At 38.0% G+C, this 25,000-nt stretch overlaps 2 protein-coding genes and 1 long non-coding RNA gene across 16 annotated transcripts in view; 1 reads left to right on the forward strand and 2 right to left on the reverse strand.

Annotated features, from left to right (window-relative positions):
* Positions 1–25,000, forward strand: part of traf3ip2b (TRAF3 interacting protein 2b) — an 872,991-nt gene that overhangs the window by 743,487 nt on the left and 104,504 nt on the right. The window lies entirely within an intron of this gene.
* Positions 8,075–11,922, reverse strand: LOC147841921 (uncharacterized). The gene is made up of 2 exons (XR_015503081.1): positions 10,655–11,922; positions 8,075–10,418 (listed from the first exon to the last, which is right to left on the reverse strand). It is a non-coding gene; the product is annotated as an uncharacterized LOC147841921 (long non-coding RNA).
* Positions 24,926–25,000, reverse strand: part of clasp1b (cytoplasmic linker associated protein 1b) — an 86,882-nt gene continuing 86,807 nt past the window's right edge. For all 13 annotated transcript variants that reach the window (XR_015502864.1, XR_015502862.1, XR_015502861.1 and 10 more), the window contains one exon: positions 24,926–25,000. This exon is cut by the window's right edge. The gene's annotated coding sequence lies outside the window, so the exon portion shown is untranslated.

Here is a 25,000-nt window from a genome sequence, read left to right on the forward strand (position 1 = left end):
AAACGGGGATATAAAGCAGAGAAAAACGACACGAGGGAGATGGCTGAAGAAACAACATGAAGAAGATGAAGACACTTGTGCAGATAAGTTGAGCTTTACTGACCTCGAAAACACAAATAAACCTGTTAACAAATAAACATCGCTTTATTTACCTTCTTAATCTATATCCTGAAGGTCTCACAGATTAGCGATTTTTATTTATTACCTGCACAGAGATACTTGTTCCTCTTTGTTAACCCTGCTGAAAAATCCTAGGCTGGTTTAAGCTGGTCGACCAGTCTGGTTTTAGAGGGGTTTTGGCCACTTCCAGGCTGGTTTTAGCTGGACAGGCTGGGAGCCCAGCCAAAACCAGCTTTGTCCAGCTTAAACCAGGATAGTCAAGCTGGTTTTAGATGGTTGTAGCTAGTCATTTTCCAGCCTGACCAGCTAAGAAATGGCTGGAAACCAGTCTGGAGGTGGCCAAAACCCCTCTAAAACCAGACTGGTTGATCAGCACAGCACTTAAACCAGCCTAGGATGGCTGGCTGGCTGGTTTTAGCTGGAATTTTCAGCAGTAATATAGCATATTAAGGGTCGGTAACGTAGCTTGTAAAGAAATAACAGTTTTATAACTCAATACAAACGTTAGCATGGCTGGTGTGTGAGTGGAGACGCGGCGAGCGCTGTTGCAGATAATCCAACAGCTAGCAGTGCATTCAGCGGGTGTGAAGTTCAGACTCGGGAGTCTCACGAGCGCCTCGTTCCTTCCGGCTGCGAGTTTACTATTCAGCCAAGGACTCACGCTGAAACATTTGCCTCAGTTGTCCTTTTTTAACGAAGTGTTTGAAGGGTCTCGCTGGGGAAAGAGAAGCCCTGGTGAGCCGCCAGCTGGACAAGAACGAGAAACGGCTGGAGAAAAAAAAGAGAGAAGGGAAAAAAGAGGGAAGAGGCTAATGGGGCTGCTCCTCTTTAAAGTGTGATCTACCAGAGGAATTCATGAATGCGAGCCGAGATCCTGGGCTTTTGCACTTCTTCTCCTCTGTTTCACTAAAACTGCATGCAATTCGGCCACACTGAAAAAAAATAGCTGGAGTTTTTGTCTGGTTTCTTGTCCAAATATCTAAATATTCTTAAATCAAGAAGCATTTTCCAGAGCTCGAAATTAACTTTCTTACTCGGTAGCACCAGTGCTCCCAGCCTGAAATATTTAGGAACACCAGAAAAAAATTAGGAGCACCCACCATAAATGAATGATATATTTGACAAGTTGTATATTAAGGGATTTATTGTATTTGAAAACAACATCAATTGGGACTAACAAAACCCAGAAACAACTATCTAACTAATGATGACTTAATATTTGTGCAATAATTCCAAAATGAGTGTTGAATAATTATAAAATATTAATGATGATGATGATGACAATAATACTAATAATGAATTATATTTCTCATCATCATTCTGCCTTGAATGTGCTTTAATGTAAGTTATCTGCTATATAAAGTCCTACTGTGAAAAATAAATTGATGGTTTGCATCAAACACAAATGAAGCATTGTAGTAAGAAATATTTATTTTGTACTAATGTTTTATATGCATGTCAATTTAATAAATAATAGTTCTGCTACAAAACAAACAAAATAATATAATAAATCATTCAATTCAACGCTGAAAGCTGCAAAGCAGTCATCAGTAATTAAATAGAAAAATAATAAACACCTCAAGAAAGAACGGACAAAAGAAAGGAGGAAAAGTCTCACTTTTAAAAGTTTTGGTTTTGGTTTGTGTCGTTTTGATGCTCAGCCTCGTTATGTGCTGAATTACATCTTTCTGTGTTTGCAGAAAAGCATGCGAGTCAGCCGGCCCAATATATGAAGGGAGCAGAGCAGGATTCTCCCGATGACCACCGTCGCAATACTGTTCGTTGTTATAATCCGCATCAGTTTAAACTCAGTAAAGGCGAGCTTCTTTGGCGATGGTGTTTTAGCGGACATTTGCGCTGTCGCAGTCTGATCTCACGAGGAAACGTATGAAAAAGTTACGAATTGCTGTGAGATTGTGTTGGCTGAACACTGTGCATGCAACGCATCGAGAGTCCGTGTACTTTTCACTCTTCAGCCATTTCCCCGCAGTCACAAAAGCTCCCTCCCTGTCATCTGACAGCAGAAATCTTGAGTGATTGACAGCTAATATGAACCAATATAGCGGTTTTACCACGTTTTTAGAAAAAAACAAAAACAGATCACACTTCAACCATTATATGCAGTCGCACGAATGCTCCCAATATATATTATGAGGTCGCATAGCTTAAATTTCGAGTGCATATGCGTCCAAAATGGTCGCAATTTTGAGCCCTGTTTTCTATAGAAGTCGCTTAAATTTTCTAAAAAGATGTCGTGTAATGTGTTGAATTGAAAAAAAAATTCAGGATAGCTCATCTAACTCGTGTAGCATCAGAAAAATAAATCAAGGCTCACACAGGTAGCATCCCACATCTTGTGCTTTGTTCTTCTGTCAAGATATATTACAGAAAATAACTTAATCCGAGCATCAGAGAAAAAGAAAGTCATGCGCTTTACAAACAGTTCACACATTCACGCACTCATAGACACACGCAATAGCGATGTCTCTTAAAGGAGCCGCACCCCGTTTTTGCTCGTTACAGACACTTGTCAGATTTTGTGTTAGAGAGCAGGCAGGAGGCTGACTGAGGCTGTTTCTCAATATGCGTTCTTGTCTGTACTTGCGTTCCTGTGTCCTCGTGAAACGTCATCAACCGTGTACTTGCTCTGCCCGTTTGGCCAAGAATGCATCGAGAGGTGACTTGTGCGAACTTGCGAAGCTCAGGTATCCCAGAATGCATTGCAGCGTAACCAGCAAGGAGGAAACCAGCACGGTTTTAAAAATAATCCTTTACTGTGTCACAAAATAAAGTTTTAAGAGTTTTTCAGGCGAGAATGTCGTTGTTTTAAACTCGAATCGGCAGTTTATTCCAATACAATCTCACGGCAATTCGTAACATTTTCATTTAGTGGCTAATTCGTGTGAATTCGTACGATCTAATTCGTACAATTAAGTACGATTTGCTTATCCCCCAATGACGGTTGGGGTTAGGGGTGGGGTCAGGTGCCACGCCTCCTTTTTAAAATCGTACCATTTCGTACGACTGAACTCGTACGAATTCGTACGAATTAGCCACTAAACTGGCAAAACGTAAAATACTTATGTTTTCTCGTGAGATCAGGCTGTTTATTCACAAAGATAGGGCTTCTTTAACGATGTGGCTCAACTTATGTGGACTCCGATTCCCAGCCTGCCAGCGGGAGCTCCGTCATCAGCTCCCCCGCCAGAGCAGCTTTACCTCGGCCAGGCCATCTCGGATGTACCGATGTACCTCATCACTCCGTTGTAGTAAAACATGTTATTTAATACATCTTGTGAATATCTAACGGACAGTTTTTGGTCTTATAAATCTATTGTTTGTTCTCAGATGTATTATTTTGGCAGTGTTATTTTGTTACCTTTTATAATTGTCTTTAGTTATGTTACGGTGTCGTACGCTGTTTGTCTTTGTTTACCAAATAGTTTGACGTAATCTTTATTTCTTATCGTGTATGTCTTTATTTCCTATTGTGTGTATAATTACTATTGTAGTTTAATAAATCTGATAATCAAACACGTGTGTCAGTGTAAAATATTCATTCATTCATTCATTTTCTTGACGGCTTAGTCCCTTAATTAATCTGGGGTCACCACAGGGGAATGAACCGCCAACTTATCCAGCAAGTTTTTACGCAACAGATGCCCTTCCAGCCGCAACCCATCTCTGGGAAACATCCACACACACATTCACACACACACTCATACACTACGGACAATTTAGCCTACCCAGTTCACCTGTACCGCATGTCTTAAGACTGTTGGGGAAACCGGAGTACCCAGAGAAAACCCACGCAAAGGCAGGGAGAACATGCAAACTCCACGCAGAAACACCAACTGAGCCAAGGTTCGAACCAGCGACTCAGTGACCTTCTTACTGTGAGGCGACAGCACTACCTACTGCGCCACTGCCTCACCCCCAGTGTAAAATAACTAATTTAAATTAACATTTATATGAATAAATGTGTACATTTTCTTAAATCAAAAATGTAGATTTATAATATTAATATAACATTAATTAAATCATTTTATTGTTAATGTACAGTGAAACTGATGAATCCATCGTGGGGTAAGTGACAATATGAAGTACACTGCTGTTCCAGTTGAAGAAGGACCCGACTTGTGTCCTCGCGTCCTCGGGAGTTCGTTCTTCCAAGTCTGAACTTGGCAAGTCCGAACTTTGCGTACTTGGTTTTGAGAAACAGCCTAACTGTTTACACAGCAGAAAAGCGTGTGCTTGTACGGGCGTGACGAGGAGCCGATCCACGAATCGCAGCACATTATGATAATGACCAATCAGACTCACTTGAGGGCGGGCCTTTCAGACGAACTAGGAAATATATCAGTCGTTTTCATGCTAGCCGAGTAGCTGTGTATAATCAAAGTGAGATTTATGAAAAAACAACACGATTTCCTTCAAGTGAAACATGAGCACACATTGCTTTGCATATTCTAAACACAACCAAGCCTTAAAATTACATTCTGGACCAGCCCTTTAATAATCAAACGTGCGTCCAAACTTTCACGCGACAAAGTGAATCGGTTATGAAATTAGTTGCCAGCGCGTTTAGTAATCGATTTTCATTCATTCATTCATTTTCTTGTCAGCTTAGTCCCTTTATTAATTCAGGGTCGCAACAGCGGAATAAACCGTCAACTTATTCTGCACGTTTTTACGCAGCGGATGCCCTTCCAGCTGCAACCCATCCCTGGGAAACATCCACTCATTCATACACACACTCATACACTACGGACAATTTAGCCTACCCAATACACCTGTACTGCATGTCTTTGGACTTTGGGGGACACTGGAGCACCCGAAGGAAACCCACGCGAATGCAGGGAGAACATGCAAACTCCACACAGAAACGCCAACTGAGCCGAGCCAACGTTCAAACCAGCGACCCTCTTCCTGTGAGGTGACAGCACTACATACTGCGCCACTGCCATAATCGATTTTTATTAATTTAATTGATTCGTTGTTGCAGCCCTAATCCGAACCCAACACGATTCATTTATTCGACTCTGAGTCGACTAAAGAGTCAATAGTTTTAAACAAGGAGCACTTTCAGATTTAAACCTGGATGTGTTCATTCACTCGGGGCTGTGTTACACACATCATTTTCAATAACCCATAATAGGGGATCTTTAAAAATGTAGTTAAAATCTGATTAACTCAACATGAACATTTCTGCTGTCTTGACTTTTTGACAGTGCATGCAAATAAACACCGGTGGATCAAAATCATTCAGTATCCTCCGAGCTGTTAGATTAAACATTAGGAAACATGTTTGGCAGTGCACAAAGTAATCTGGGCATTTCTCTTTTCATATTTCACAAAAAAAAGAAACGGGTCATTTTACTGCGAGACATGAAAGCGAAGCGCAAACATGCCCCCCGGTGATGCGGCGCAGGCCTCCGCCATTAAACCTTGTTTATGGATCACAAAGCAAACAATAACAAACAAAAGAAATCGCACGTAATTAGCAGAGGTGGCAATTTGAAACAGATGTGCGCTCTGGCCGCGGCCCAGTCGCTCTTAAATACACCGAGCAAAAAACGCTTCAAATCCTGCTCTCAGCCAATCAGGGCGGAGCTGGAGTCCCGGCGGCCCTGGGGTCAAAGGTGGCCCGAGCTGAAGCAGATCTGAGGCCTGGAGCCGTACACTATCATAAATCCAGCAGCTCAGAGGAAGACATGCTTTACAGCGGCGCTAAATCACAACAGATACACAGAGCGCTCTGTAAAGCAACACCGCCAACTCTAATTCACAATCAATACTTCACTAAATGATGCTGCATGAGATCCAGTTGAAGATATTGATATTCATTCAGTTCAGTTTCATTTGAGTCTATTTGTATAGTGATTTTCACAACGTGCAGCTTTACAACAGGCGAACATTATTGCATTACAATCACATTCGGTTATAGGGTTATAAGTTACCATTGCTTTACTAGTTACTAATAACTTTACCTAACTAGTAACTAATAGCTGTTAACAGTTAAATTTATTATATATTCAATTCACCTTTATTTCTGCACTGTTAACCCGAATGTTGTCTTTACATAAGCCATTAAGTTGACTAAACATAACTTAAAATTTAGCATTTTGGTCTTGTCACTTACAAATACGAGTCAATTTAACTATGTACCATGAAAATGCATATACTTAAGATTTCAAGTGTAGTGAGCTCAAAAAAATTATTAATCCTTTGAAAAAAAATCATTTTCACAAATGTAGTCTTGACTGTAAAAATATGAGCAAACTTTTAAGTGCAAGGTCTTTTTTTTTAATCAGGAAACAAATGGCTTCAGGTATAATTATTCATCATAATGTGAATAAATGGCTACTTATTTTTTGTTCAAAATTTATTTAAACATTTTTTCATAGTATGTTATTACACACACACATGAAGTCAGAATTATTAGCCCCCTTTTTTTCTCTTTTAAATATTTCCCAAATGATTTTTAACAGAGCAAGGAAATTTTCACAGTATGTCTGATAATATTTTTTCTTCTAGAGAAAGTCTTATTTGTTTTATTTCGGCTACAGTCAAGGCAGTTATTAATTTTTTAAAAATCATTTTTGGGATAAAATTATTAGCCCCTTTAAGCTAATTATTTATATATATATATATATATATATATATATATATATATATATATATATATATATATATATATATATATATATATATATATATATTAAATACTAATGCGACAAACAATAGGAAACGTCCATCGACTATGGACCTTTTATTTATTATTAAAGTCTGTATTTCAGCATAAAACACAATTTAAGTATGTAGTAAAACAAAAGATACAATTTAAATACAAATAATTTTAGCATGAGCTCCATTTAAAGCTGTTGTATTTCTTTAAATGTATTGCATTATTTTTGCAATTAAGTCCAGCTTGAATTATGCAGCTTTCAATTTATTACCTTTAATAACAGCTTAAATCAGTCAAATGAGCATTTAAAGATGACACAAAAAGTGTTTTTTATTCCCATGTGAGTCTATAATAGAATCAGCATTGGCCCGGTTTACTCCAGCACAGTCCTACTTACAGTGAGACAATATAAGTGCGTGAAATAACACAAGAAAGCAACAAGTGTGCAAAACTCAGCCGTGGATTATCAGCACAACGCGCCCCCTAGTGGAGACTGATTCGTTTTGTGCAAATGTGCACCTGAATATGATCTGAATCAATCTAAATATAATTAATGGCATTTGCAAAACTCCCCATAGCTTTTGCATCCTCATTGTCAGCGAAATCATTAAATGCATTTAATTCATGGTGATTTTATTATTTTATTGAAAGCTGAAGGCATGAGTTAAGGCTGCATGATAGAGGGGGAAAATCAACATTGGATTATTTAATTTTTGTGCAATACTATGTCTATTTTCATCATATAATTTATAGGTTTATTATGATTGGGGGGGGGGGGGGGTAGGGCATTGCATCTGCATGAAATGTAATAAACCAATCACAAGCATTGATAAATACAGTAAAGCAAACATGCTAATTAAATAAACAATGTTTTATGGCTTTTGTGGGAGTCCAGCAATATTCAGGCTCTAATTGAATGATTAATTGTTTAAAAAATACTGTATATCATTGTATAAATACAGCTCAAAAATATTTGTATATATATTCTTTCAAATGTTTCCCACACTCTAAAAACTGCTGGGTTGAAAACAACCCAATTTGGGTTGTTTTGGTAACCCAGCGCTGGGTAAAAAAGGGACAAATCCAACACTGGGTTACTTTAACCCAACATGTTGGGTTACATATTTAACCCAGCATGCTGGGTTGGGATTTTAACCCAACTATTACTACACTTCTGGGTTGAATGTAACCCAAAATGGGTCAGAAATTTAATCTAGAAACTGCTGATTAAAATCACTAAAATTAAAATAATTCTACAGCAATACATAGTTGTTCAGTAATGGAATTTTATTTATGACAAAAGATAAAATGTGTCCAAATGAATTTAAGACATTTTTCCCATCTGCACCTCAGCATTAACCCTTTGACTGCCTGCTCTACCAAATGGTTGACCATGTTTCTACTGTTTTAAATAATGACTGTTAAAAGTCATTAAAAAAATAAAGATGATTTAGTGTTCGAAATATTTATTTAAATTTTTTTCTTTTTTAATAAATTGCTCTACACTTAATTTTTCAGATTTTTCATAGTAGATGTAATTCTGGTACTTTTACCATAAACACTCATATCAATCATTTGGTAGTGGTTGATATTTTAGAAATTATAGCATGTGTTAAAAATGTACTGCTTGTGTTAAATAGCGACATTAGTAGTTGAGAAATGCAATCCGATTTTTGTTTCTTGGAAGGGTATTAAAGGGTTAAGACAATTTCTATGAAAACTGAGAACTGTATCACATAAACACTGACTAAAGTCAGTAACAATGCAGGTCAGACAAATTACCTTAAGAAAATGCATATTTGAAATGCCTTCAAAAACATTTGCATCATGTAAATCAGGAATCATCATTAAGAATCAATTGCAATGTTATTGCACAGTAGAGAAAAACAAAGTATAAGGAGGTAATAATGAAAATGCATCTAAATGACTGAAGTCAGAAAGTAACTTCAAAATACAAATTTGAGCACAAACATCAACATATTCTCATTTAAATCATCAACTGCAATGTAGAAAAAATATGTGAAAGTAATAATGAAAAAGCATCGAACAGCTTGAACAAACAAAACGACAAATATTGTTTAAGGGGGCGAATAATATTGAGCTTAAAATGCCTTTAAAACAATTAAAAACAGCTTTTATTTTACCCGAAACAAAACAAATAAGACTTTCTCCAGAAGAACAAATATTATAGGAAATATTGTTAAAAATTACTAAATCTGTTAAACATCATGGTTGGATTGTCTCCAGAACAAACCACTGTTATACAATGACTTGCCTAATTACCCTAACTTTACCCTAAATACCCTAGTGAAGCCTTTACATGTCACTTTAAGCTGAAACTCTACTATCTTGAAGAATATCTAGACCACAGGTGTCAAACTCGGTTCCAAAAGGGCCGCAGCTCTGCAGAGTTTAGTTCCAACCCTAATTAAACACACCTGATCAAACTAATTGAGTCCTTCAGGCTTGTTTGAAACCTACAGGTAAGTGTGTTGGAGCAGGGTTGGAACTAAACTGTGCAGGGCTTCGGCCCTCCAGGAATTGAGTTTGACACCCCTGATCTAGACAGATATTATTTACTGTCATCATGGCATAGAGAAAGTAAATCAGTTATTAGAAATGAGTTATAAAACTATTATGCTTTCAGGTAAACATAAATTGAGAAAAAAATATAAAAAATTTTACAAATATTTTAATTCCCTGTGCCTGAATGCTTTAAAAAGGCTTGAAATACTCACAGAGCTCTTAAAAACACCCTCAAATGATAAACCTTTTGGGAACTTTATGGTTAAACTGTGCAATTTAGTCCAGAAATCATGCGTTTTCAATGTGGTCAACGCACGCTGCAACATTAATGCTGAAGTGATGTATTGTGCAGTCCTATATAGCATAAATGCTATAATTGCAGCGGGATTATAAATACAGCATGCATAAATTCTTCTGTTAGTACCTGACGTTTAATCTCAGTTAAAAAAAAAGCATTTTCCTGCCATGACGGAGACGGTCAGTAAATAAACAGAGGTGTAAACCGAGGCTCAGGTGTAATTCAGAGGCTATTTCAATAATCCAGACGTGCAGTAAACAGAACAACCATAAAGGTGTCTATGTGTGCGTGAGAGACGCGCTTTATTTAGTGAGATCACGGTGAAATCAAGGCCAACACGCACTTTGAAGAGGAGAAGAGCCGACAAAACAGACGGATAGACGGGAAATTCATCCATCACTAATGTCCTGCTTTAACAAACTTTTATTTCAACCCCAAATTTGGGACAGTGAGGCAAATGCAAATAAAACAGAAAGTGGTGATTTCCAAATGTACTTTGACTTGTATTTGATTGCAGACAAAACTGAGAATATTGCTTATTTAGTCTGGCCAACTTAATTTTATTTGTAAATATACATCCTTTCCTGTCATTCAGACCTGTGGCACATTCCAACAAAGGTTGTGACAGGAGCGGTTTAGGGCTAGTAATCAGGTGAATTAGCTAAATAATGATGTGAAGCAGGTGATGTCAACAGGTAACTGTAATTTTGATTTGTCACAAAAGCAGTGTAACCCCGCCGGTCCGACGTCATCCAACCCACTCTGAGCTGGCATCGAAACAGCGACCTTCCGCATGGGAGTCAGTTGCTCTACCAAGGAGGCTAAAGACTATGATCTCTAGTGTCTGTCACTAGAGCAGCTTTAGAGGTCAGAGGAGTGAGGTTTACCTGCACAGCACCAACAAGCTGGCCTCCGTTACACTCACCCCCCTAAACCTCACTCCCACCAGGGTCACGGCACCAATGTAACCCCGCTGGTCCTACGCCACCAAACCCACTCCAAGCTGGTATCGAACCGGCGACCTTCCGCATGGGAGTCAGTTGCTCTACCAAGGAGGCTAAAGACCATGACCTCTAGCATCTGTCACTAGAGCACCTTTAGAGGTCAGAGGAGTGAGGTTTACCTGCACAGCACCAACAAGCTGGCCTCCGTTACACTCACCCCCCTAAACCTCACTCCCACCAGGGTCACGGCTCCAATGTAACCCCGCCGGTCCTACGCCACCAAACCCACTCCAAGCTGGTATCGAACCGGCGACCTTCCGCATGGGAGTCAGTTGCTCTACCAAGGAGGCTAAAGACCATGACCTCTAGCATCTGTCACTAGAGCACCTTTAGAGGTCAGAGAAGTGAGGTTTACCTGCACAGCACTTACAAGCTGGCCTCCGTTACAGCAGCATCCAAGAAAGGTCTAGTCCTTTAGGATCAAAGATGGGCAGAGAATCGCCAGATTGCCAAGAAATACATGAGAAAATAATTTAAGTGTTTAAAGACAATGATCCTCAAAGAATGAGAGGAAGACATTTGGATGTTTCACCTTCAACAGTGCAGAACATCATTACAAGATTGAAGGAATCTGGAGGAGTTTTAGTCAAGGACTAGAGCGCAAGCTTAAGCTAAACAAACGTGATCTCCGACCCCTCAGGGGGCGCTAGATTTAGGGTGTGTTCACACCTGTGAATCGATTCAGTTGTTCCGAAACAGAGATTACAACTGTTACATTGTTGCTCTTTTCTCTTGGAGCGGTTCGCTTTCACACTGCAAAGTTTCTAATCGGACCAAAAGAGCTAAAACAAGTCACGTGCGAGTAAACTCTCCTTACATTGGTCAGAGTGTATTTTGCAGAGTCCCGCTCAGCTGTCAGGAGAGGTGGTGGTTTGGTGGTGTTTGACAGGGTGCGCGCGACGTGTCTGAAGAGTGAGGAGAGATGCGGTGGGGAGGGGTGAGAAGGGTGCGGCGTAGCCTGTTTGAGGACCGGGAGGGAGACGCGAGATTACCGGGAGATCATCACTCGTTTGCGGGCATCTGGAGACTCGCGAAACTTCCCGCCCTACTCATAATTCTCTCTTCATATAGCCGTAAGCCTATTACATATCCATAAAACACTGTGATATAACCGCGCTCGGATCGTATCGCTTTCTCACTACAATCGATTCGCTTCAGAGTTCGTTTCAATCGAGCCGAGACCACCTCATTCAAGCGATCTCGGAGCGATTGATTTGGCGCGGATCTGAGCGCAATTGGTGGTTTTACATATGCCAAACAAACCGTGCTAACTGGGCAAACGAGACAAGCAAAAGTGTAGGTGTAAAAGCACCCTAAGAATCGCCATTCATCTATAAACCATATCACCACATGAGCTCAGGACTATTGCGGCAAACCTTTGTCAAACGGAGTTACATCCACAAATCCCAGTCAAAACTGTATTGTGCCAAAAGGAAGCCCTATGTTAACAGTGTCCAGAAGTGCTGTTTACTTCTCTGGGCTCCGAGGCATTTGGGATGGACCATCACACAGTGGAAATGTGTACTTTGTACTTTGTAAGGTATTTTTTGGAAGAAATGGACGCCGTGTGCCAAAGAAGAAAAGGATCATCCAGACTGTTACCAGCAACAAGTCCAAAAGCCAGTGTCTGTCATGATCTAGTGCCCTTAGCAAAGGTTACTTGCACTTCTTGAGTTGTGTATAATATTTCAATACACAATTTTGAAAACAGGCAAAATGGCAAGGGCTCAGGTCTACTGCTGCAAACCTTTGTCAAGTACCACAATACGGTCTGTCATGGTCAAGTGCCCTTGGCAAAGGTAACCGGCTCTTCCGTGATGCTCCATTAATGCTAAAAAAGTACACAGAGATTTTGTAGCGCAATATGCTGCCTTCTTTTTCAGCGACGCCCATGCATTTTTCAACAAGACAATGCTAAACTACATCGTGCACATTACAACGTCCTTGACTGGCCTGCCTGCAGTCCCGACCCGTCTCCAATAGAGAATCTGTGGTGCATTTTGAAGCTCAAAATGCAAAAACGAAGCCCCTGTAAGACTTGTGTGCAGTAAGAATGGGGCAACATAACACTTGAGTACTTGCTGTCTTTAGTCCCTAAACCTCTTTTGAGTGTTGTGCAAATTAACGGCAACATTACAAAGTGGTTTTGCATTCCAAAATGCTTTACCGAATCTGGAATATGTGTTTATTTTGAAACAACATATATAATAATCATGAGTAACACATTGAATAATGTTTGTTGCATTGTCTGCAAACAAATACAAGTCAAAGTACATTTATTTCTGCCATCTGCTCTAAATTTAGCCAGTTTTGCTACACACTAGACCTTGGAAGCGTGACCTTTGCCCTCTGTGACTTCTGACCCTGTCGGAGATTCCTGATCTTAAATTTACAAGCCTAATTCTTACATTTATGAGGGGAAAAAAACACACTAACAGCAGATTTAGGGTGATTTAATAGGGTTGAGTTCTTGTTAAGGGTGAAAGGTAAGGATAATTCTAGATCATTGTGTTCCTGTTGCTCAAATGTGCTAGCAAACCTCCGATTATGGGTGTTAAATTGATGCATTAATAGAGTTAACATTTTCATAAAATAGAGCACTTCAGGCCGTTTGCCTCTTTGTTTTTTACACTAAACAGTTTACAGTCTTTTATATTTCACTTAGTGAGAGGTGTAATAGCAGTTCCAATCAACTGTTCATGCAAAGACAGACCTTACACCTCTCACAGCATGCATGTGAGAAGTAATTGCAAAGTTCTTATACCCTTTAGGACTTCCATATCTATCATTTTGTTTTGACAAATGCAGTACAGTAAGTCCAAAAGCAAGGCGAGTTGCTGTAATCATTTTGTGAGGAAAATTAAATTGAGAAGAAATTTGGGGAGCGATGAGATGTGTTTTTTGCGACTTACCATGCTTAATTTAATTATACCTTTTACTACTTCATACTATTTCTGTTGTGCGCAGAACTGCGAAATGTATTTGTTTTAGGGATGGGAAGATTCATCGATATGTATCGATACGCGGTCATGCGCGTGCACGATGCGAGTGCATCGGTTGAGCAGCAGAGGATGAATGAAATTTTGGAAGCAAATCGAGATGCATCGGTTTTTGCGAGATGCATCGATTTTTCCGAGATACAGCTTATATTTTTAATATAGAATGTATTTTTTATTTATTAACAAGTGTTGTCAACCTGTTTTTGGCGCATAATTTAATCGACCTACATAAAGTAAGCCTTAGCAACGGATTTGCGGATGTGTACACTTTCACTACAACTCAGTGTATCAGGTGTGCGGATGAAGCTAGTGGAGCGCCCTCAGAAACCGCGAGAAGCAAAACAAACATTTTAGTCCCCACTGAGTTTTAAATCTAAAGTATGGCAACATTATGGATTTAAGGATGGACGACATGACAGGACAGATGCAATTTGCAAAATGTGCCGCGCATCTGTAAAATACGCGGGCAGTACGACTAATCTGATATCTCACTTGAAGCGGCGCCACAGTGTTGTTGTGAAAGCATCTTCCAGTGTTTCTGCATCCCCGGCTTTCGCACTGCTTCAACTGTAGCTACCAGCTCCAAAAGTGGTGAGAAAAGCATTGCAAGTTTTTTTCCATGCGCAACAGTTTTGTGCGATCTACACCAATAACGGATGTTATTGCATTGTTCATCTGCAAAGATATTCAGCCTAGTGTCACGGAGAACGAAGGTTTTAAACACCTCCTCCTGTTAATTTTTATTTAATTATAATAATATTAATAATTATAATGATAAAAATAATGGGTGTCACGGTGGCACAGTGGGTAGTTTGACCACCTCACAGCAGGAAGATTGCTGGTTTGTTATATTTTTATTAGCCTGTTGTTTACAGTGACAGTGATGTTTCAAAGCAGCATAACACTGCTAGTTCACAACCTTAAGTTTTGAATAATCAGTGGCAAAATATCTTTGTAAAACTTGTTTTCATAGTTGAAAAGTTAAATAACAATTCTTGTTGTGCAATGCTCAACCTTTATGTTGAAAGAGTGCAAATATATATATATATATATTTATTAATATATATTGCACTTATACATTCTGTTTATCTTGAAAATACTTAAATAATATGTGCTATAGGTTCTAAAATGGCCCTCTACTGTAAACTGACACTCTGGCTCTGAGAGAAGAGCCAGTTTGTAAAAAAAGTCTTGGTTTTGCTTGGTTTATAAATAATCAAACTCATTCAATGGCACAGCATCCTCTTTCACATCATCTCATAAACTTGATCTAATTAGTTAGTGCTGAAATATCGCATCGTATCGTGATATGGGTGTGAATCGTATCGTGTTGCATCGCAATATGTCACAAATGTATCGCTAATATATCGGATCGTATTCTTTGTATCGAGATGCGTATCGGATCGGCATTATAGCTTAGATGCCCAACCCTAATTTGTTTGAAGCACGTTGATGAGGAAAGGTTGAAGCCGCACACCCATCAGTAAATGTGCAGTTGTGCCCTGAATAAATACACTGAAAAAAAAAATATTCAAAGAGGATTCCTTGGATTTACTCAATTTTTCACGTTAAGTGGTTGCAAACAATTTATTTGTGTTGAATTTAAACAAACAAATTAAGTTGAACATTATTTAATTTAATTAATTTGTTTAAATTCAGCACAAATAAATTGTTTGCAACAGTTCTTTTTTCAGTGTGTCTAGTGCTTTAAATATATTTCAATACTAATATTCATAAACACATTCGATGGAAAACGCCACACATTAATAAGCAGCGTCTCTGGCCTTAACACTGGTCAAAGGCACATCTGTGAAAGTCTTGTTGATTTGGCTCTTGAGATAACAATGACATTGGGCTGATTGGAGCCCCGTCTCTCCAGCACTGCTGCAATGCGACCGCATTAAATTTCATAGTCTGCTCAATTACATCTTCATAATCAGAATGGATGACAGAGCGGCCAAATCACCTCCCGCAATCCCAGAACACGAGACATCTGATGTCAGTCTGACAGGCCGCACATGGGCCGAGGGAGCCCAGGCACGCATACATATTAATCAGCCCGATTAGACGTGTTAAACGCGGGCCAGTATGGAGAGGTGGGTCTCCTGGACCTCCAGGTCTGCATCTCATCACCGGCCCCTCGGCACAGCCCGAACCGTCAGCACCAACACTGACCCGCGTCTGCCGCAGTCCGCTCTTCCCTGCATGCACCGGGGCCGCAGGACTCCCACGAGCCCGCGCTCGCTCCCTGCCATCTGCCGTGATTTATAGAAAACGCCCGATGATTTATGGTGCAGTCATCGCACAATGAAGTCGTCCTCTTTCATTGGCTCGACCTCCCCGACCCAGCCGCCACTCCCAGCCAGGTTTGGGAAATATGCTCTAATCATACACTAAAAAGATGTTTAAACAGTGAGGTCTGGCGCAGGGAATTGAGGCCTTTAATAGAATTAATTTTCTCCGGCTGGGTGAATGTTGATGAGGAAAAGTGCGAGGCCACCGCCGAGAGAAGAGGCCGTACTAGTTACTGTACTAAAACAATCAGTGGCGTGAAGTTGGCTTTCGCAAATTTAGGGACCGTCTCTAAAGTTACAGTATTATTGCTGGACAGCACGCGTGCAGGGAATCTCAGACGGCTATTTAGGATAGTTTAAATCTCAGATGAGCATTTACTGTGCTTAAACCTATTGGACTCCTGTTTAAGATGCTTAACAAAAGCAATAAATGGCGTTAGGTGGTCTTTCGCAAATTTAGGGACCGTCTCTAAAGTTACAGTACATTGGACACTGTGCAGTTTAACGGCATTTAAGGAGAATGATTTAATCGCAAATCCAGCACTAAAGTCTTCATGTATGTGTCAAAAATAATGTGCACATTTTACATTTGAATATTTATTAAAATAAACAATAACTCATATGCAATATTATTATTGGCGGACAGCACGCGTAAGGGAGAATCTCAGACGGCGATTTAAGTCAACCTGGATGGTTTAAATCTCAGATGAGCATTAAATGGAGCATTTACTGTGCTTAAACCTATAAGACTCCTGTTTGAGATGCTTAACAAGAGCAATGAATGGCGTATAGTTGGCTTGCACACGTTTAGGGACCGTCTCTAAAGTTACAGTACATTTGACACTGTGCAGTTTAACGGCATTTAAGGAGGATGATTTAATCGCAAATCCAGCACTAAAGTCTTCATGTAGGTGTCAAAAATAATGTGCACATTTTACATTTGAATATTTATTAAAATAAACAATAACTCATATGCTACTTTATTATTGGCGGACAGCACGCGTACGGGGAATCTCAGACAGCAATTTAGGACACAACCTGGATAGTTTAAATCTCAGATGAGCATTAAATGGAGCATTTACTGTGCTTAAACATATAGGACTCCTGTTTTAGATGCTTTAAAGTACTACACAATAAATAAATGGCGTATAGTTAGCTTTCGCACATTTAGGGACCGTCTCTAAAGTTACAGTACATTCAACACTGTGCAGTTTCATAACTTTTACAACATTAAGGTGATTGACTTAGTCACAAATCAAGGTCTAAAGTCTTCATGTAGGTATCAAAAATAATGTGCATCTATTACATTTGAATATTCATTAAAATAAACAATACCACATATGCTGCTTTCTTATTGCTGGACAGCACGTGTACAGGGCATTTCTGATGGCGATTTAGGACACAACCAGGATAGTTTAAATCTCAGATGAGCATTAAATGGAGCATTTACTTTCCTTAAACCCATAGGACTCCTGTTTAAGATGCTATACTTTATTAGACAACAATTAAAGGTGTGAAGTTGGCGCTTGCCAAATTTAGGGGCCGTCTCTAAAGTTACAGTACATTCGACACTGTGCAGGTTTCTAATTTTAACAGCATTTAAGGAGGATGATTTAATCACAAATCCAGCACTAAAGTCTTCATGTAGGTGTCAAAAATAATGTGCACATTTTACATTTGAATATTTATTAAAATAAACGATAACTCATATGCTACTTTATTATTGACGGACAGCACGCATACGGGAGAATCTCAGATGGCGATTTAAGTCAACCTGGATGGTTTAAATCTCAGATGAGCATTAAATGGAGCATTTACAGTGCTTAAACCTATAGGACTCCTGTTTTAGATGCTTTACAAGAGCAATAAATGACGTACAGTTGGCTCTCACATGTTTAGGGACCGTCTCTAAAGTTTCAGTACATTCGACGTTGTGGAGTTTAACAGCATTTAAGGAGGATGATTTAGTCCCAAATCCAGCACTAAAGTCTTCATGTAGGTGTCAAAAATAATGTGCACATTTTACATTTAAATATTTATTAAAATAAACAATAACTCATATGCTACTTTATTATTGCTGGACAGCATGCGTACGGGAGAATCTCAGACGGCTATTTAAGACAACCTGGATAGTTTAATTCTCAGAGGAGCATTAAATGGAGCATTTACTTTCCTTAAACTTATAGGACTCCTGTTAAAGATGCTTTTATTACACAATAAATAAATGGTCGAACCAGCGACCTTCTTGCTGTGAGGCCATAGTGCTAACCACTGAGCCACCATGACACCCACAATTAATAATGTATGTATTTAAGTAATATTACTCAGTACCTAAACAAATAGCTACACTGTAACTATAAAATAAACGCACATTTCTCTTGTGAAATTGGTTTGGATAAAATGTACATTTTTAATTACGATCAGCTAATTACACAAGTAAATACCCATTTCTAAAATTCCTAAATGACTCAGGGTAATTAGGCAAGTCATTGTATAACAATGGTTTTGCTCTGGAGACAATCCAACACTAATATTGCTGAAGGGGTGAATAATATTGACCTTAAAATGGCTTTAAAACAATTAAAAACTGCTTTTATATTAGCCGAAATAAAACAAATAAAGACTGTCTCTAAAATAACAAATATTAGAGGAAATACTGTGAAAAATTCCCGAATCCTAATATTTAAATAAGGATAAATATGGCATAGGAGGGCGAATATTTTTTCCCCTTAACTATATATCATCTCCAATCAGTGTGAAACCGAAACTGTGCCACCATAACGAGTGCTCACGATATTCAGCCAATGATTAATCACAGAATGAAGTCTACAGTAAATCAATTTCTGCATGTGAACGGATCTGTCAGCGCGGATGCTGATAATACAATCACAGATCATCTGCTATTTTCAGCTTGAGCGCGTCTCTCGCCTGCGATGATGATGGCTTTATACACGTGTTTCTCCACAGACATCAACAATTATCACCGTGTCATTCATGATTCTGTTGTCTCATCGTGATCTCAGAGGACGAACTGATGACTTTAGAGACTCGTGATGCTTCACTGCTGTTCTTTAATAGTATATTAGTAGATGATACTTTTAGAGTATATATTTTAACTCTATCTGCTTTATGGATATTTATGTATTTGTTTATTCAATTAAGATGTATTTTATCAGTTAACCTGTTGAATCGGTTCACAAAATGAATTGAACAAATGCTTTGTGAATTAGACAGACATCTGTTCAGGAGGAAACAACTCACTCATTCAAATGATCCATTCAGAGTGAGTCTCCTGTAAATGATTCATTGATTCAAATGATCTGTTCACAGTGAGTCTTCTGTTAATGATTCACTGATTCAAATGATCTGATCACAGTGAGTCTCCATTGAACAACTCACTGATTCAAAATAGCCATTTAGAGTGAGTCTCCTGTAAATGATTTATTGATTCAAATGATCTGTTCAGAGTGAGTCTGCGGTAAATGATTCACTGATTCAAATGAACTTGTAAGAATGAGTCTGCAGTAAATGATTCACTGGTTCAAATGATCCGTTCACAGTGAGTCTCCTGTAAATGATTCATTGATTCAAATTATCTGTTCAGAGTGAGTCTCCAGTAAACAGTTCACTGATTCAAATGATCTTTTCAGAGTCTCCAGTAAACAACTCACTCATTCAAATGATCCATTCAGAGTGAGTCTCCTGTAAGTGATTCACTGATTCAAATGATCTGTGCACAGTGAGTCTCCATTGAACAACTCACTGATTCAAAAGAGCCATTTAAAGTGAGTCTCCTGTAAATGATTTATTGATTCAAATGATCTGTTCAGAGTGAGTCTGCGGTAAATGATTCACGAATTTAAATGATCTGTTCAGAGTGAGTCTGCGGTAAATGATTCACTGATTCAAATTATCTGTTCAGAATGAGTCTGCAGTAAATGATTCACTGATTCAAATGATCCGTTCACAGTGAGTCTCCAGTAAATGATTCACTGATTCATATGATCTGTTCAGAGCAAGTCTCCAGTAAACGATTCACTTATTCAAGTAATCCGTTCAAAGTGAGTCGCCTGTAAATAATTCACTGATTCAAAATCTGTTTGGAGTGAGTCTCCAGTAAACAACTCACTAAGTGATTCTGCAGTAAATGATTCATTGATACAAATAGTCCGTTTAGAGTTATTCTGCAGTAAATGATTCATTGATTCAAATAATCAGTTTAGAGTGAGTCTCCTGTAAATCATTCACTGATTCAAGTGATCAGTTCAATTGAGTCTCTAGTAAACAATTCACTGATTCAATTAATCTGTTCACAGAGTGAGCCTCCAGTAAATAACTCACTGATTCAAATGATCCGTTTAGATTGAGTCTTCAGCATACAGTCCAATAATTCAATTAACAAAGCAGCAGTAGCAGTCAACTTAACAATTTTTTGTTGTTTACCTATTACTATTTTGAGTATCTTATAGTGGATGATGCAAACCCTAATGTGCATATGAAATGCTATTTGTTTTGAAAAATCAATAAATCAGATCAGAGGCATAATTCACCCTAACATTTAACTTCTCTGTTCATTTGCTTGTGACATTTAAACACTCAGTTCTAAACTAAAATGCTATTTTCTTGTAAAATGTTAGTGTACATGCTTTTTTTTACTGCAGTTATATAAAAGTCTTCTGTAAATCATTATAAGATCATTAAAGAAGTGATGCACCTGAGTATCCAGTGTGTGTTACTGTGCATGCTCAGTCTGATCTCACTCGCTGTGTTTGATCGCCACCTGCTGGTGGATGCAGAACTCTGATCATCTTCAGAAATCCATCCTGGAAATCACATTATAAATGAAGAATAAAAAGAGTATGGAAGCCCGTTTCTGCCATGAAATAAAAAATAAATTATTTCCAAGTCATAATAATGATTTACTTTTCATGTAATAATGACTTAACATCTCTTAATAATGACAAAGCTTCTTATAATAATGAGATGTTTTCTGGCCAGAAATTATTAAATTATTATTCAGGACTGTTGATGCTGTAAGATGGCATTATTTATTTAAAAATCAAAATTGTGAATTGCAAAAAAATATTAATATTAATGATTTAAGATTAAATTATGCACAGATTACACACAGATATATAAATGTATACACATATTATTATACACAGATTTAAAAATCTAATGAATACAAATTATCCATTAAAATTAAAGTTCAACACCCCACAGAAAACTGATGAGTGAGAATACGCATTTACAAAAGATAAAACTATAATAATATTGATAATATTCAAGGTCATATTCCAGAAGTAAAATATTTCAAATCTGCATAAGAGAAACACTGAAAAAAATAATGATGTCTGCAAAACTGTTGCAAACAATTTATTTGTGTTGAGTTTAAACAAACAAATTAAATTTTATAAAATGTAACTTAATTTGTTCGTTTAAATTCAGCCCAAATAAATTGTTTACAGCCACTTAACATAAAAAAAAGTAAATCCAAGGAATCATCTCTGAATCATTTTTTTCAGTGAATGCACAATAGACAAGTCAAGTTTTTTAATGTCATTCACATGTACGTATAAAGAACACTTTAGCTCCACAGTTCCACTAGAAATAACCCTAAACAATAAATAGTATAAAATAACAATATATATATATATATATATATATATATATATATATATATATATATATATATATATATATATATATATATAAAAGTCAGAATTATTCGCCTCCCTTTGATTTTTTTTTCTTTTTTTAAATATTTCCAAATGATGTTGAACAGAGCAAGGAAATTTTCAGTGTGTCTGATAATATTTTTTCTTCTGGAGAAAGTATTTTTTGTTTTATTTCGGCTAGAATAAAAGCAGTTTTAAATTTTTTAAAAACATTTTAAGGTCAATATTATTCGCCCCTTTAAGCTATATTTTTTTCTCGATAATCTACTGAACAAACCATCATTATACAATAACTTGCCTAATTACCCTAACCTGCCTAGTTAACCTCATTACCCTAGTGAAGCCTTTAAATGTCACTTTAAGCTGTATAGAAGTGTCTTGAAGAATATCTAGTAAAATATTATTCCCTGTCATCATGGCACAGATAAAATAAGTCAGTTATTAGAGATGAGTTATTAACACTATTATGATTAGAAATGTGCTGAAGAAATCTGCTCTGTTAAACAGAAATTGGGGGAAAAATAAACAGGGGGGCTAATAATTCTGACTTCAACTGTGAATTATTATATATATATAAACTTACTTTCAAATTTAGTTTTCAATAAAGTACAATGCAAATGTACAAATGAAAAAAAATCAAGGATATTCATTTATTTTCTTTTAGGCTTAGTCCTTTTATTAATCTGGGGTTGCCACAGCGGAATGAACCGCCAACTATTCCAGCATATGTTTCACACAGCGGATGCCCTTCCAGCTGCAACCCATCTCTGGAAAACATCCATACACATTACACTCATACAACCATCATACACTACGGACAATTTAGCCTACCCAATTCACCTGTACCACATGTATTTGGACTGTGGGGGAAGCCGGAGCACCCGGAGGAAACCCATGTAAATGCAGGGAGAACATTCAAACTCCACACAGAAACGCCAACGGACCCAGCCGAGGCCTGAATCAGCGACCTTCTTGCTGTGAGGTGACAGCACTACCTACTGCGTCGCCCTTAATAAAAATGACCAATTAAATGAAACAAGTAAAACACCCCACAGGAAACTGATGAGTGGGAACATTTAAGATTGTTCAATACATTCACATTTCCAAAATGCAAAATTAAAAATCCAAGAATATTGATAATACTCAAGGTCAAATTCCCCAGTTAAAATGATTTACTTGTGAATGCCAAAATATCTCAGAAAATTCACAAATTATATTAAAGTCTCAGATATTAATTATTGCAAAAGTAAAATGCACAAATTAAAAAAAAGAATAAGTGAAGTTTATTCATAAACTAATTTCGAGAGGATCACGTGATGATTGAACACGGCTGGTTCTGCATTACTGATGTATGATCCACCAGTCAGGACAGTCCTAACCCACTATAAAGAGCCAGGGTGTCTCACTACAGCCATCTTCGATGTGAAGAATCCCCCCTTCCACCCCTACTTCTCAACCTTCCCCTCAATGGGGGTGCACGGTGGCCCAGTGGTTAGCACTGTTACCTCACAGCAAGAACATCACCGGTTCAAGTCCTTTAACTGGCCGGCGGTCGTTTCTGTGCGTAGTTTGCATGTTCTCAGTGGCGCAAAAAGGGGGTATGCAGTATATGCGGCGCATAGGGGCGCCACACATGGGGGGGGGGGGGGGTTGGGGGGGCGCCATTGTGCCAAAACTATTTTTAAAATTACCCTTATTAAAAGTTTTAAATAATAAAAATAAATAAATGTTTTGTTAAAAAAAAATATTTTGCATTTTATAAAAATATAACATTGTTATTGTTTAATTCAAAATCATTTAACACAATAACATGCAGTCACACAGCCGAAAGTGTTCATGTAGATGTAACTGTTTAGATTTGTTTTTATTTTTATCAAAATAAACTGTCAAATCATACATAATGTCAAAAGTTATAAGGTTAATCTGAAAATTTGTCTTCATTTATTATTAATTAATTAATTTAATTATTAGTTTGCCAAAATAAGTGGGATCACACAAAATTTGAACCCGCATACCCCTCAGTAAATGTGTAGTTGCGCCCCTGCATGTTCTTCCCGTGCTCACATGGGTTTCCCCCGGGTTCTCCAGTTTCCTCCCTCATTCCAAAAACATGCACAAGTGAATTGATCAGCCTAAATTTAGCACTAGTCAATCCCTCATCCTGCAGAATACCTCTTCATAGCAGTCATTTTAGTCATCAGCTCTAATCCAGGGTGGAGAAGTCGAGATCTACCTGAGCTCAAACCTCCCCTCTCGCCCTGCAAAGGGGAGGGAGCCCATGGCTCAAGGACCTTTTGAGCTCAGGGCTCTCTCCCAGGACAGCATGCCAAACTTGCTTATAGTCAATCATCAGCAAAGTGTGAACTCTTCAAACACAATTTAACAAGACTGGCTTCCCCAAATCAAATGCAGTACATTATAAATATGTATTTTAATATGATGCTTTTGATTTGGGGATGATTTCATTCCTAAATCCAGGTTTTAATGCGAGAATTTAATGCTTTTTTTTCTCAAATTAAGAAACTAAAGATTAAATTCAAAGCTAAACCTTCAGATCACATTTCTTTCTTTATTCATTCATCAATTTTCTAGTCCCTTTATTAATCTGGGGTCGCCACAGCGGAATGAACCGCCAACTTACCCAGCATATGCTCTAAGTAGCGGATGTTCTTCCAGCTGCAACCCAACACTGGGAAAATCCATACACACTCATTCACACACTATGGACATCTTAGCTTATCAGTTCCCCTATACCACATGTCTTTTGGACTTGTGAGGGAAACCGGAGCACCCAGAGGAAACCCACGCCAACATCCATGCAAACTCCACACAGAAATACCAGCGACCTTCTTGCTGCGAGGCGCCACCGTGCTGCCCTTCTTTCTTTCTTACACTTGCTTTCATTTCCAATTTAAGATATTCATTTTGATTTTAGGTTACAAATATTATTAGGACGCTCGTAATATGATGTTCATAATCTCAGATGTGATCATATTATAATATATAAGTTAAATTATTAGCTTCAAACACATTTTGAAATGCACAAAAAGCACACCAGGCTAATAATGAATCACGTTAAGTTCAGCAGAAGTTTGCATGACGAAATGTCGTGCAATTAAAAGCACAGATTCTCTTATTCTCTGCCTGTCGAGATCAAATGGAGAAAACATTGACAGATCAGAGGTGGAAAACACAGCACCTCAGCATTAAATCATTACCAATAACCTCAAAATCAACACCTGATGAATATTTAACACTAGACGGCGGTCAGGAATAATGCAAAATGACACTGAAATAAAACTCACGCAGACACACGACTGGAAAAGGCAGATTTGGTTTATATAGAGAGCTTACAGACGGCAGAGAAACAGCTGCCATACAGCCAAATAAATA

This window comes from Danio rerio, chromosome 11 (assembly GCF_052040795.2).
Source record: "Danio rerio strain M-AB ecotype USA chromosome 11, GRCz13ab, whole genome shotgun sequence".
NCBI lineage: Eukaryota > Metazoa > Chordata > Actinopteri > Cypriniformes > Danionidae > Danio > Danio rerio.